Source organism: Pinus tabuliformis, chromosome 5_2, assembly GCF_031772625.1.
Source record: "Pinus tabuliformis cultivar Carrire ecotype Pingquan chromosome 5_2, CPIR1, whole genome shotgun sequence".
Lineage (NCBI taxonomy): Eukaryota > Viridiplantae > Streptophyta > Pinopsida > Pinales > Pinaceae > Pinus > Pinus tabuliformis.
The window spans coordinates 201,069,491-201,084,394 of NC_142306.1; the positions used below are offsets into that span (position 1 = coordinate 201,069,491).

The window sequence follows — 14,904 nt, forward strand, 5'->3', positions numbered from 1 at the left end:
CACCAAAGCTCTGATACCATGTTAGAAAATCAGAAAGGCAGTAAGGATTTTCTTGATCTTGATAATTACTTGTGATGTTTGTTATTATTACAATTCTTTATATCTTCTTTCTTTAGTTCATCAATCAATTACCAAAAGCAACAACACATAAAATAATAGACACTAGATATAGGCACATGCCAGGGCAAAACCCCCGTGAGGGGAAAACCTAGTCAAGATAATTCTTCCTTTCAATAGTATGCTTTGAGACTCTTCACCCTAGACCAAGACCAAACCTTTCCTCCACACCAAGTGAACCTCCCAGAATTTCGACCTCTTCCCAACAACTTCGACTATGCAACAACTTACGACAACTGGCAGCTTCTGGCAACTGTGAAACTTGGAAGACTTCGATCTCCCAATCCAGGACATGAAACAGAGAGAGAGAGACACCAAAATTTTGATTTTCCTTGTCTCCTTAGACTTCTCCAAACTCACACTCACTTCGGCTTCCCGACAACAGACTTTCCTAGCTACAAGAGAACTTCGCACTTCTGCCCAACAACAAGAGATTTTCGCACTTCTTCCCAGCTACAAGAGAATTCAAACTTGATGAGAGAGTGATGCTCCAAATGAATTCGATGACTTTCTTTTTATAGGCTTCTTGTGGGGTGGAATAGGGTCCTTAGGCCGACTTGATCTTCTCTTAGGCCGACATGGTGTGGAAGTTACATAATTCATATTTGACTCAATACTTAACTTTTTTACATAATTCAAAAGCCCAAGAAGGGTCTCTTTAAATGTACAATAACTCTATTGACTCTGAATAAGTCCTAGAAGTCCTCAATGGGGACTTTGACGTAAAACGTGGTGACCCAAGCATGAAACCCATGCTTTAATAAGTCACAATAATAATAAAAATTATTTTCTTTATTCTTTTGACGAGTACATTGCATAATAACTCAAGTATGTTATTGAAGACTGAACATAGTTACATTTTCCCACATTAATTACTAATTACAAACTTGTTTAATTTTTATATAACATTGCCTTCCTCTTGAAAAGATGCTTTGTCCTCAAAGCATACGTAACGATGGGTGTTGTTGACGAAATGCTTCTGTCTCGCAAGAAGCTTCTTCTTCTGGTAATTCTTTCCACTTGATCAAGTATTTTTTATTACTCGTGATCGCAACTTTTTTTCCTTGATGGAGATAATACCTTCTAGTTTTAGAATGACCCTTCCTTCGTCATCTAAAGTCGGAAGTCTTGTTTGTGCTGACTCGAGAATCACTAATTGGTTTGTGATTTTAGGTTTTATGTAATTTTTATCTTCGGCTGGCAAGATAGTGATAGTAACATCTTTTCCTGCAATAGACCCTTTAATTCTAAATAGCATTGAGGCATACTTATATGAAGTTTCGCGACTTAAAGACCATAGTGAAAAACTACTGACGCAAATTAAGAAGCTTAAAAAGGACAAAAAGTCATTGGAAAACAAGGTACAACAGCTTATTGAGAAGGAACCATCGAATGTAGAAGTCCAAGTTGAAAAGAAAGGAATGAACACTGATCCAGTGAATATCATAACTGAAGAAGGAGGCAAACTGGTTGAAGAAAGGACGCACTTAGATGTTGCAGTTCAGATGATATACACCCCAAGTGAAGGCTCTGATACCAGATGGTGCAAATTTCTTAGTAATTGACAGAAAAGATAATTTTATAAATACTTGAATGATTGAATGATGGTTACAATTGCAGGAGGCCCTGGCTTAAATACTGCCTTGGGTGCCTCTTGGTGAATGGGCATGATCTTTAATCATGCCCTCTCTGCCTAATTAATTACTAATTACAGACTTGTTAATTTTTATATAACAATCTCTTTACTTGACAATGTAAACATATGCTTAAGAAGTGCACACAAACATTCTCACAGTGCTATATGTGTGCAAAGTAGAAGTGTTAAGAATGTGATAGAGTAAAGTGCTAGCATGAAGAGCACAACCCAGTAATGAACCGTTCTGTCAGTACATTTTTTTTTTTTTGCAATTGCCTTTTGGAAATGGCAGACACACAGTGATGGAGACTGCAAAGTCACAGACAGGGATGTGTCAAACTAATTTTGCAAACGTCTTGAAACATCAGGCACATAGAGATAAGACTGCATAGTTATAAAGACAAAGACTATGAAAGTAGAGCACTCAGTCAACATCCAAAGCACGGAGTCAAAGGAGACTTTGAATGAATTGAGTGGACTATTTTGGGTTGAATGCATTGGAAGTGAAATTCTCCATGAAACAACAGTTTTTAGGTTCAAAATGGCTAGTGGGTAACTACGTCAAATCACACAAATGACCTAAGATCTCTAATAAAACAATTGGTAGAAGTATGAGTAAAAGTTGAAGACGAAGACACAAAGCTGTACTATTAAATAGCTTGCCCTCACATTATAGCATTGTGGCATTCACAGTTGGTCAATTGCCTTTGCAATCCTTGGTGTATATGAAATCTTCTCTTATGACTGGAGAAAAATGATTGAGTGAAGAAGAGAATACTCAAGAAAATGCCGTTCTTTCTAAAAATAACACATGCAAGAAAGCATCCAAAAGCAAGTTCAACAATAAAGAAGAACTAAGCTGTTATTATCGCCTTTAAGAAATTTTGACTTGCATTGGGAGGTTGGCTACTTGTTATGGATTCTGTGTATCAGCTGTTTGGTTAAGGTTATCAATTCATTGTTGGTGCAAGGAGAAGGAAATGATAAGTTTGGCTTGCACAAGAAGGATTACTATCTGATATCTGCTTTGTATTTGCCGTCCATATTTAGAACAATGTTGGGTGAGTTTCCTATTGGGTGAGAGAAATGAATTTCCATGGCGAGTAGAGGAATGTAGGTATGAATGTTTCTAATCTGCCCAAGTTCTTGTCTGTAGAATACCTTGGAAGTCTGGCTGTCCATGTGTCTGGTCTTATATGGGATTTATGATGAGCACATATAGCACTGTTATTTATTAACATGTGTTAGAATTACTATGTGTATGCTCCATGTGAAACTCTTCTATCTCGACAGCTCTGGGATATCTAGGAAGTATGTGAGGAGGAGATACAACCACCATATGTGATTGCAACAGAGAAAAGTGCTTGAAGATTCATCAGAGAAGAGGACAACACAACTCGAAAGGGCATTTGGCCACCTTACTCCGAACATTAGCTTTGGCTCTATGGTTGTCTTGTGAAAGACTGATTAACTTGATCCAGTACTTTTAAGGATTTACTGGTTCATATCAGAGGCAGTGTTATCAGAACTGGATTAGTTACTGAACCAGTCAACCCCCAAAATTGAAATTGGATTAGAACTGTAAAAAACTGGGCACAAAAACCAGTGGACAAAAAATATATATAAAATATTCAAAATTTGATTAAAAAGTTAAAAACATATACGTGTACATCCATGCAAATTTTAACCATCAGATACAACTCTTCAAGATTAAGGTTTAAGGTAGAGAAGGGGTTTAGATTCTTAGAATTAGGTTTAGGGTTTTAGATTTTAGATTTTTACCTTATTTTCCCTGAAAGGTAAACTTAATGGATCCATGCGTGCTTGTATGTTGTTGTATGGAGCTGGGTCTCAAACTAGAAGAACTGGTGCCATATGGGACCAATCATTTCTGGTTTGTATGGCCGGTTCTGGTTGGAAACCCCTGAAACCAGTCTGACTGGCCAGTTTAGGTGGTTTCAATCCAGTTTTGATATTACTATTCGGGGAGCTTTATTGCTGAGTATTTCTTGGTTCAACTCTTTAGTATCCTACTTACAAGAATCAGGAATCTTTGTACAAAGATGAAACTAATTGACAAATTGAAATAATTGTTATATGTACAAACTGGAAGGGAAACTGATTTTTAGAACCCAAACTGAAGTGCAAGGTAAGAGAATGAAAAACAAGAGTTGAAATGGAAATCTAACTATTTTTATGCTTAGGCTAAAGAAATTTTGGTGTAGAAGGGAATGAAATGCAAGTTGTTTTGCACACAACTTTCTTTTACACCTGTGTGAATGTTACCCACAAATCAGGTTTACTTGTTTAGAAAGCACAAAAAAAATCTGAAAAATGTTCAGCAAATATGCTTTTTTGTTAATTGATTTGGTTAGCAATAAGATACCTAAAAATGTTTTGAATGGGTTCTAGATTCCTAGAGACAAAGGAATACAAGTATGAGAAGCCTTATCACAAAACAATTAGTTTCGTTTTTATGAAACTGACTAGAAAATCAATTTGGTAATTGTATGCAAGGTATCGACCCTAGATGAATGATAGTCTGTACATGGTCCAGAAGCATTCAATCTTGTTACAGCCAGTCAAAATGATGTAAAACTTATAAGAATGTAGTTTGAGGATTAATACATTGTGTTAACTCCATATGAATGGTAGTCCGTACATGCTCTGGAAGCAATGAATGCCATTTTGACAAATAAGCTGGAAATGAGAGCTAAACTGAAAAAGGTGTTGTTGTTACTAACTCCTAACAAAACCATAGACTAAAGCTTCCAAAGAAAACATTAAACTAAATGATTCATTGCTTTAGAGTTAGTGATTTTCTGTAAATAAAAAGAGCAGATTTTGATGATTGAAAAAAAACTTAAAAAACCTCACAGGAACAGGGCTGGGTAAAGCCCAACTTTTGCATTCCTATAGAAACCTTCAGATTCGCTGGGGGGCACCAAAACTGACAAAAAAGCTCCAAGCTACGAAGGAAATGCAGCTAAGCTATAAACTAAAAGAGCTACTGATTTTCAAGTCAGAGCCTAATGTTTAAAGTTTAAACTAAATAATAGAGAATATGTAAAGAGACAAAAGAGATGGAAAGAGAGATATCTACCCATTTACTAATCAAAGCTTAATGCATTAAACTAAACCATGGAGAATATGCAAAGAGACAAAAGAGAGATATCATATTATATCATTATGCTTGGAAACAACGTACAAGGGTGTTGTATATATACCAAGCAAGTTCTGTTAATCTCATTAGGAAGTGCTCACCCAATCTCTTTAATATAACACCAACTTAAATATCATTTATTAAGTATGATTGGTTCTCAGTTTATTACATCACATCATTACTCTTAGATACATCACATTTATTTCCTTTAGACAAAATAAGCATTACAATGCCCAATGCTGTGTCTTAATGTTTATTTTTTTTGCTTTACTCCTAACAGCTCTTTGAATTTCTTAAACTTATCCTGGCTGAGTGCCTAAACAAAGATTTCTGCTACTTGAGCTTGGGATCTACAATAAAGCAATTCTATTTCTTTGTCCTGTACTGGTTCTCTTATGTAATGATGATGAAGTTCGATATGTTTGGTTTTTGAATGAGAGATTGAATTCTTTGTCACCTTGATTGTCCTTCGCTTATCTTAGACCAGTGTTATGGGGGAGCCCCCCCCCCGCCCCCCTCGATTCTGCTCCCAATCCACGCTCCGGGAGGGAGCGGGTCGGGAGCGCGCTCCCATTAAAAAAATTTGCGCTCCCTGCCATTTTGAGGAGTGAATAAGGGAGCGTCACTCTCGTCGCTCCGGGAGCGAATTTTATAACCTGGGAGCGGTCAGGGAGTGATCGCTCCCGAGCGCTCCTGGGTTATAAAATTCGCTCCCGGAGCGACTAAAACGACGGGCGGGAGCGAATGGCGCGGAAAAAAAATTAGTTTTTTTTGTTATAAATTGAGGGAGGGAGGGTAAGAGGGTTTCATTATCATTGTGAGAGTTAGAGTGAGAGCTCAATTGAGATTGAGAGAGGGAGATTGAGAGGGTGAGAGTGAGGACTAAGGAGCAAGGAGAGAGTGAGACTGAGAGAGAGCAAGGTGCCAAGGAGAGAGCAAGGAGCAAGGAGAGAGTGAGGACTCATGAGAGAGCAAGGAGCAAGGAGCAAGGGGAGATTGGATGCATTTGAGGTAGGCTCGCCGCTCTACAATATTGAATAGAATGTCTAGCAATTTTTTTTTAATGTTTATTAAATTATTCCTAATTTCTAAATAAATAAATAAATTTTTCTCTATTTCCCATTCCCATTCCCATTCCATTTTTTAAAATTTTGCAGATTCAAAACTTCAAATTTCAAACATCATGGTTATATTTCTTGGCATTTTCTTCTTCTTGGTTCCTTTTTTGGTTATTATGGTGCTGGAGAGTAGAAAAAGGAGGGTTGAAAATGAAGAAGGGGATGAAGAAGGGGGACATAGTGGATTTGATGAAAACCCAGTGAGGAGGAGCTGGAGGAGAGTGAACATGAGTCAGCTCAAAAAACTAAACAAGACCAAACCCCATTGTGGAAATATGTTAACAGGCCTGAAGCAGGGAAAGGGGGTGGAACCACTAAATTTCATTGCCCCCATTGCAACAATAATTACACAGGTTCATACACCCGTGCCAGAAAACACCTCTGTGGGAAAATGCCATGGGATGGAGATAAACAAATAGGAATCAAAACTTGTACAGGTGTGTCAGCAACAGATAGAGCCAAATACATAAGGGAAGAGGAGGAAGCCCAATACAAATCTAAAAAATCAAAGGGTTTCTTTGAACCAAGCTCACAATCACATGCACAAAGAACTCCTTCAGCATCCTCCCAAGGCAGTGGATATGGAGGCACAGGGTCACCAGGTTTAAGGCGTAGAACCATATCAGGTTTCCTTGATGAAGGGTGTAGGAATGATGTGGATTCAAAAGTTTACAGGTTTCTCTATGCATGTGGGATACCATTCAATGTTCTTCGCTCACCTTATTGGCACGAAATGGTTTCTGCCATAAATGATGCCCCTAAAGGATACAAGAGCCCTGGGTATGACAAGGCAAGAACCGTTGGACTTGATCATGAAAAAGCAAAAATATCACATTCTTTGAATAGAATGACAAGTTCTTGGACTGACCATGGGGTGTCCATTGTATCTGATGGATGGACAAATGTAAAAGGCAAGCCATTGATAAGTGTTCTTGCTATGTCTGTTAGTGGTGCCATCTTTCTTTCAGCATATGATTACTCAGACAAGTTCAAGACCGCCATCAACATTGCAGAACCATTACTTGAAACAATTGACCGTATTGGGCCATACAATGTCATCCAAGTCATCACTGATAATGCTCCTAATTGTAAGGCAACGGGAGCAATTATTGAGGATAAATACCCCAACATATTTTGGTCTGGGTGTTTGGTTCACACAATGAACCTTTTGATGCATGATATTGTTAAGAACAAAAACGAACATTACAAATGGATTGGTGATTTGTACAAGAAAGGCAAACAAATGATAAAATTTATTACAAATCATAGCAATACCCATGGCCTTTTCCGCAGTCACTCAAGATTGGAGTTGTTGAAGATTGCGAGGACTAGATTTGGTAGCTATTACCTCACCTTCAGGCGCCTTTTGAAGGTAAGAGAGTCATTGGCTAGCATGGTATCAAGTCCACACTGGCAGGTATTAAAGGAAAGGGCTACAAATGCAGCTGACAGGCAAGGTTTTGAACAGGTGGAGGAGGCCGCTCTTGATGGTATGTTTTGGGCACGTGTGAGGCAAGTATTGGATTTCACCAAGCCCATTTATCACATGATTCAGTTTGCAGATACAGATAAACCAGTGATTGGCGAGGTGTATGAGCAGATGGATACCATGTTGGGGCAAATAAAAGATATTGTTCATAACAATGATCCCAACTTGTACAAACTGATTCACGATTGTGTGTGTGTACAGTGGGATAAACTTAATGTTCCACTACATTGCTTGGCATATATCCTTACGCCAAAATACTACTCTACATCTTGGTTGGGCCAACCTGCACCAGGGGTGGGGTTAGGACAAAACTCCATATAAATGAAGAGGTATCTAAAGGATATTTGGAAGCATTAGAAAAGTTGATACCTGACAGGGAGGAATGTGCTAGTGTGCGTCTTGAAATAGGCAGATACTTTAGTGGCACTAGTTTGTTTGGTACCTTTCATGCAATGGAAGATAGAGATAGATTTGATGCTCTCACATGGTGGGAATCATATGGCGGCCATGGACTTTTGCCAAAATTGGCAAAAAAAGTTCTCTCACAGGTTGTAAATACTTCTTCTGCAGAGAGGTGTTGGAGCACCTACAACTTCATACATAATGTGAAAAGAAACAGACTCAATGAAAACCGGGCAGAAAGCTTGGTTTATGTGCACTACAACTTGAGGTTGTTGAGTCATTACTGTGATCGGGCTTATGAGGATCCAACATATAAAATTTGGGACAACCACCCAGAGGATGATAATTTGGAGGATGGCACTATACATCTTGAAGAACTGGAAGAGGAACTTATAAGAGAGGAAGATGAAGCAACAACCATGCCACCTCCACCATCCAGTAGCAGTGCTCGAGTTCCGAGTCTTGTTCCTTTGCTGTCGCCACCTCCATCTACACCCTCACATGGAGGGCATGTGCCTTCTAGTTCTGGTCGTCAGTCTGTGCGGGAGACTCCTAGAAGACCACCACGACCTGCTCATACATTAGACACTTTTCGTGGCAAGGGCCACATGTAGTTGTAGATAATAGATTTACAGTTTACTTGTCTTTTCTAGTTTCTATTAGTTTTCATAACTGTTGAGTCTTGACTCTTTCATATCATAATGATTTTTTTTGTAAACAATATATGTCTGTGACAATTTAAGTTTGAAGTTTGAAGTTGGCAATTATAACTCATTGGTAATGATTCTGAATTATGAATATGATGCTTCATGAAGTTTCATTTCATTTCATAATTCATTTTATAACATTTCATTTCATGTTAGATATTATCTCTTGTAATGGTTAAACTTAGCTTACAAGTACAACTTTGGTGATCAATGATGATAAATGTTATATATTGAATTTTCAATTTTGAAAGCTTTAAGTTGAAACTTTAAGATTGATGAATCATGATTCACGAGACTCAATATGTTGTAATATGTATGTTACTAACTTGTGGACGTGGTTGATGAAGATTATAACTTCTAGATAATTGATGTTATATGGTTCAATGATCAATCTATGTTTTTTTATATCTAATTCATCATTCTACATGTTTTTGTTGACATATATGTATCAAAATATAAAAAATATAAAATATATATATAAATCTCTCTGGGATTCGCTCCCAGACCGGGAGCTTTTGAAAATGTCGCTCCCGCTCCCCGCTTTCGCTCCTACTCCCAAGTAACACTGTCTTAGACTCATAATGTAACACTGTTGGTTGCTTTTGTGGAAGTTTCAAATCATATAATATCTTATATAACCATATTCCTTTCCATGTGACTCCAACTATTACTAGATTTGACATAACATATAGCTGAATTGGTTAAGTGATTTAACACATTCTGAAAGATAAAGACACGGGCTTTTTGCTATTCTAATCTACTGTAATAAGACATTTAAGATCTGTCATATGCCTTGAAAAGTGTGCCCTAGGGGTTGTAGCATTGTGGTATTGAACTACACTCATATGGTATTTATTCTCTTGGAGTGTTGGGAGAAATTGGGTTTGAAGGGAAGTGAAATATTACTGTTGTAATCTAATATTTTAGATCAACGGTAAAATTTAAAGTTCATAGTCATTAGATTTGGAAACCTCAAGTAAATGAGGCGAAATTTATAAGTTGCATTAATTTCCTATTCTCTAAATTTCTGTAGGGTATTATTACAACTGAATGGACTGAGATTGGATTTTTTCTGAGTTGAAGGCTAGATATTTCAATTGTTGTACTTGGAAGTGATTGTTGGGTGGTGAAAGCCTAGTGTGCTTGAGATGAGCACTTGAAACCCTAGGGGGTTTGACAGGTTGAAACCTTAGTTGCTCTTGGGATGAGAGTATGTTTTAGGTGGTAGATATACTTGATTGATGGCTGATATGTAATTTTTTTCTAGTGGATGGGATGCCCAAGAGGAGTTGCATTAGGTGGCTAATTTGTTTCAATGGATACCAGTGCATTTTACTTTATCTATGGATCGCATGGATTTATTTTCAGCGGGTGTGATGCTTGAGAGAACATTTGATATGTTGTTGATTTGTTTTAGTAGATGCCTGTGTATTTTCCCATGATAGGTGGAGGATCTACTTCATTGGTGGCTAGTATATGATCTATATTTCAGTGGATGTGATACCCAAGAGAACTTGTGACTGGAAGACTAGGGACATGTTACTGATCTGATTAACAAGGTTGCAAATGTTCATGCAACCTCCTAGGAGTGGTGCCCAGGGTAAGGGCCCATTGTCACCTTGGCCGAACCCCCGCTCTTTAGGCCCAACCTCCTTAAAGGCCAAGGGAGGATTCTCAGTGGACACCACAACAAACTTCAAGTAAGACTAGTGCCTTAAATGGGATCAAGAAGAGATGAATAAGATAATTATGTTGGCTGTCTCGCTGATTTGTAAGAGTAAATATGCAGCAGAAGACAAAATACAACAAAATTCTACACCAATTGATGTTAGATATGGCATGTAAGTATTCAAAAATGATTTCGAGAAAATATTCTAACCAATTATGATGTTATTTCTCAGTTTAGATTGCTGGTTAGAGGGGTTATAGAGTAAATTAGATTTCTGCCTTGTTAGGGCTGACTACAAAATATGCAGTAAACCAAAGGGGCAACAATCTATTTCACTCAAATAGACCATCCAATAAGTTCCCAAGCACGCTTTCCAACTTTGATCAACAAAAAATAGCAATTTCCATCAAGCTGAAAATTGTATTTCTCTCAACATGGGATCTAGTTCCAGTGAGCAAGATGCCTAAAAATTTCCAAATTTGAAATAGACTTAAAAAGTGGTTGGAAAGTGTGTATTCTAGACACTAAATCAATAAATGAACTCAATGTAGAGTCAAGAACAATGTTGCACGAAATGCCCCCCCCCGAATTTCCGAATTGTGGATCCGGTGGCAGATCCGTATGGGACACGGATTGGATTGGGTCGGAAATCATGATTCCTGGAATTTCAGAATCGGGCTGGCCTGATCCGTGGTTCCGAATTTCCGAATCATAGATTTGGCATAGGATCCGCCCGGATCCATGGTGGATCGGGCATGGATCCCGAGCAGATCCGATGCCCGACGAGCGGTTCCGTGTGGCCGACCCAAAAAAATCATTTTTATTAATTTTTTTTTGTCTAACTTGAATTGGAGGTGGGTTTAGGCTGAGTTAGGGAAATGATAGATGGGGATAAAGCTCATTTCCCCCTCTCATTTCCTCACTCTTGTATTTTTGGACATCTTGGAGAAAAGAGGAGAAGAGAGCTTGGAGAAGAGAGGAGAAAGAATGGAGAAGAGAGCTTGGATAAGAGAGGCTTGAGGAGATCTTGGAGTGAAGGAGGAGGAGCTTGGAGGAGTAAAGAAGGACTTCCATCCACAAGAGCTAAAGAGGTAAGTGCCCCAAACTCCCTCATTTTTTTGTCATTGTTGTTTGTATTTTCTCTCCTCCCTCCTACTCTTTTCCATTCTTTCTTCTTGCTCATTTCATTGTAGGTTGCCCATCTATATTCATATTCCAAAATGGTGTTCTTTTGGCTTTTATGTATCATTCCACTGTGGTTTTCATGATGGCAAGAGGGAGTAGGAATAGCAGGGAATAAGAACAAAATGATAGTGGTCCCCATATGAGTGACCCAATGTATGATGAGGAGGAAGGGTTTGAAGAGGAAGGGGATGAAGAGAACACTAAAATGGTAGAGGGGAAAGCTGCATTGACACCCTTGTGGAATTTTGTGACCAAACTTGAAGGGGGGAAAGGTGGGGGAAGCTACAAGTTTTTGTGCTCTCATGGTTGTCATGGAGGAAAACCATATAGTGGTTCATATACCCGTGTAAGGAGGCATCTTTGTGGGGTGTTGGACATTGATGAAAAAAAGGGTGCCATGGGGATAAGAATTTGCCCAAAGGTTTCAACTGAATAAAGAAGAAAATACATCCAAATAGAGAAGGTTGCACAACAAAAAAGAGGAAACAAAAAACTCATTCTGAATCAAATGCAACGTCTAGATTTAGTAGTTCATCTCCTTATGCTACTTCTGCAACCTCTGGAAATAGAAGGACAATATGGGATTTGTTGAATTTTATTGGGAGGGATGATGTGGATGGAAAGATAGTCCGGTTTCTTTGTGCTTGCAGTGTACCATTCAATGTGCTTCGCTCTCCCTATTGGCATGATATGGTTAAGGCCATCAATGAAGCCCTAAGTGGATACAAGAGCCCCAACTATGAGAAAGCTAGAACAATGTTATTAGAAAGAGAAAAAGCAAAGGTTCAAAGAGCTTTGACACATTTTACAAATGAGTGGGTGGATTGTGGGGTATCCATTGTATCATATGGGTGGAAAAATGTTAGAAACCAACATTTGATAAATGTTCTTGGTGTTTCTGCTAGTGGTGCAATATTTATTACATGCCATGTCTCCTCCATCAGTGCAACTTCCCAAAACATTGCAAATCTCCTATTGCAATCAATCAAAGATGTTGGTCCTAATAATGTGGTTCAAGTGATCACTGATAATGCAACAAATTGTAAGGCAACAAGAAAAATTATTGAGCGTACTCATCCACACATCTTTTGGTCTGGGTGCTTGGTGCACACATTGAACCTTTTGATGCATGATATTGTGAAGCATAAAGAATGTGGATGGATTAATGAGCTTTACAAGAGAGGGAAGCAACTCATTAAAATTATCACAGGGTACACAAAGGTAAACTAACTTTATGGCACTTACTCCAAGTTGCAGTTGCTTAAACTTGCAAAAAACAAGATTTGCAAGTTATTACCTCACCTTTAGGCGGATAGTGAAGGTGAGACAAGCTTTAACTAATATGGTGACCTTTGAATCATGAGAGGAAATTAAAACTGATAGAGATGGTGCTAATGTAGCCAAGGACACTATTCTTGACAATTACTTTTGGTCACAGATTAAATATGTTTTGCAATTCACCAAACCAATTTATTACATGATCAAGTTTGCAGATTCAGATCGACCAATAATTGAGGAGGTGTATGAGCAAATGGATAACATGTTGGGGTAGATTAAAAACATTGTTGAGCCTAGAAATATCACCGTGTACAATTATATTTGTGTAGAGGTGGAAAATGATGGGATACGCTAAACGTTCCATTGCATGCCTTAGCATGTTATGACCCCCTAAATACTATCACCCATCATGGCTTTCAACACCGACACCTTGTGGGGGAGGGGAGCAGGAAAAAACCACACCTAGATCCAAAGGTTCTATTTGGTTTTATGAAAGCATTGGATAAATTAGTCCTTGATGAGGAGGAGACTGCCATGGTACAAAAACATTTGAGCAACTATATGCTTAGCAGTGGTCCATTTGGGAGCATGCATGCAATTAGAGATCGAGAGAATTTTTCTTCTCTTGAGTGGTGGAACATGTATGGAGGTGCTACTCCACTTCTACAAACTTTGGCATTGCAGGTGCTATCACAGGTGGTAAACACTTCTTCTGCAGAGAGGTGTTGGATCTCTTATTCCTTCATCCATAATATTAAAAGGAACATGTTAAATTTAGACCGGGTAGAGAGCTTGGTTTATGTTCACTACAACTTGCGATTGTTGTCACTTGTCCCATTATTGTGACGATGCAAAGACTAATAAAGACCTTAAGGTTTGGGACAAAAATCCAGAGGAACCCAATTTGGAGGATGGAGTGTTGCAAATAGAGCAATAAGAGAATGCTCTTATCCAGGATAATGATGATCAAGTTGAGATGCCACCCCCACCCAGTCCCTTGTTTCCGAGGTTCCATGCTTCAAATCCCAACAATAGGGGCTTCATCTTCACTAGTTCCATTGCCACAACTTCCAGAGCCACCATCTTTTTCATTGCCATGATGTGGAGGCTCACGTCCAGTTCATGGTGGAAGGAGGAGAGATTAATAGATATATTCACAGTTCACTACTTTTGTCATAGAGTAGACTTGTAGTCTTGTTGTGAATTTGAACATTTCTGTCTTACTCTTCCTAGTTCAGTGTGTACTTGAGTCTTGGTGGTGGCCAAGTGGCCTATTTTTTAAACATTATTATTTGAATTTTGGACATGGCTCATGTTGACAGTTGCTCACTCGTTAGATATGTTACTTGAATGTTTGATGATTTTATCTTCTAAATGTTTTATGATTTATGATATGCTTAAAAAATTGATGTATGTTTGTAATTGCTAGAATCTAGATGGTTGATGCTCGAATAATTAATTATTGATGTACAATGGAATCATGGATGCGATATCTATCTTGATTTATGTAAAAATATACATGTTTTCATGTCTTCTACAACTAATTTGGTATTTGGGATTTTTTTTGAATATAAATGCAAATATATATATATATATCTCTCTCTCTCTCTCTCTCTCTCTATATATATATATATATATATATATATATATATAGTAGACGCTTCCGAGATGCTTCACTTCCTAGATTTTTGGGAAATGACGCTTCCGCGTCCCCGCTTTGTGCAACGTTGGTCAAGAGAAATGTTCCAAATGATTTACTTACTTGTTAGGAGTTGAAACCCTTGGTATTGTTGCAGATTTCTTGAGTTGCAACCAACAAAATGTCCAATTCTGTACTTAAATCACTTGATGCAAGAGGGTAAGAATGTCCAATGCTAAAACTAACAATGTATCGATCCTTGGTCAAAATTTAGCTTTTATTTCCAATAACCCAAGGCTAAATTCGTTTTGTTTATGATATAACAATGTATAAATCAACAAGTAAAATCCTAAACTAAAACAAAAAATAAAGTTTTTTAGTTTTTAAAATATAATGTTTGCTGCAATTTATAGTTTATACCATGTACCAAAGTAAATGTACCTCACTTGTTGGGTTGTGAAACACACGCCTCCTTAGTTGATATTGTTCAAATTCTATGAC

The 14,904-nt window shown here is 38.0% G+C and overlaps 1 protein-coding gene across 1 annotated transcript in view; it reads left to right on the forward strand.

The window, feature by feature from the left end:
- Positions 1-14,904, forward strand: part of LOC149158257 (Iron-sulfur cluster biosynthesis family protein) — a 90,472-nt gene that overhangs the window by 51,876 nt on the left and 23,692 nt on the right. The gene's annotated exons all lie outside the window — the stretch shown is intronic.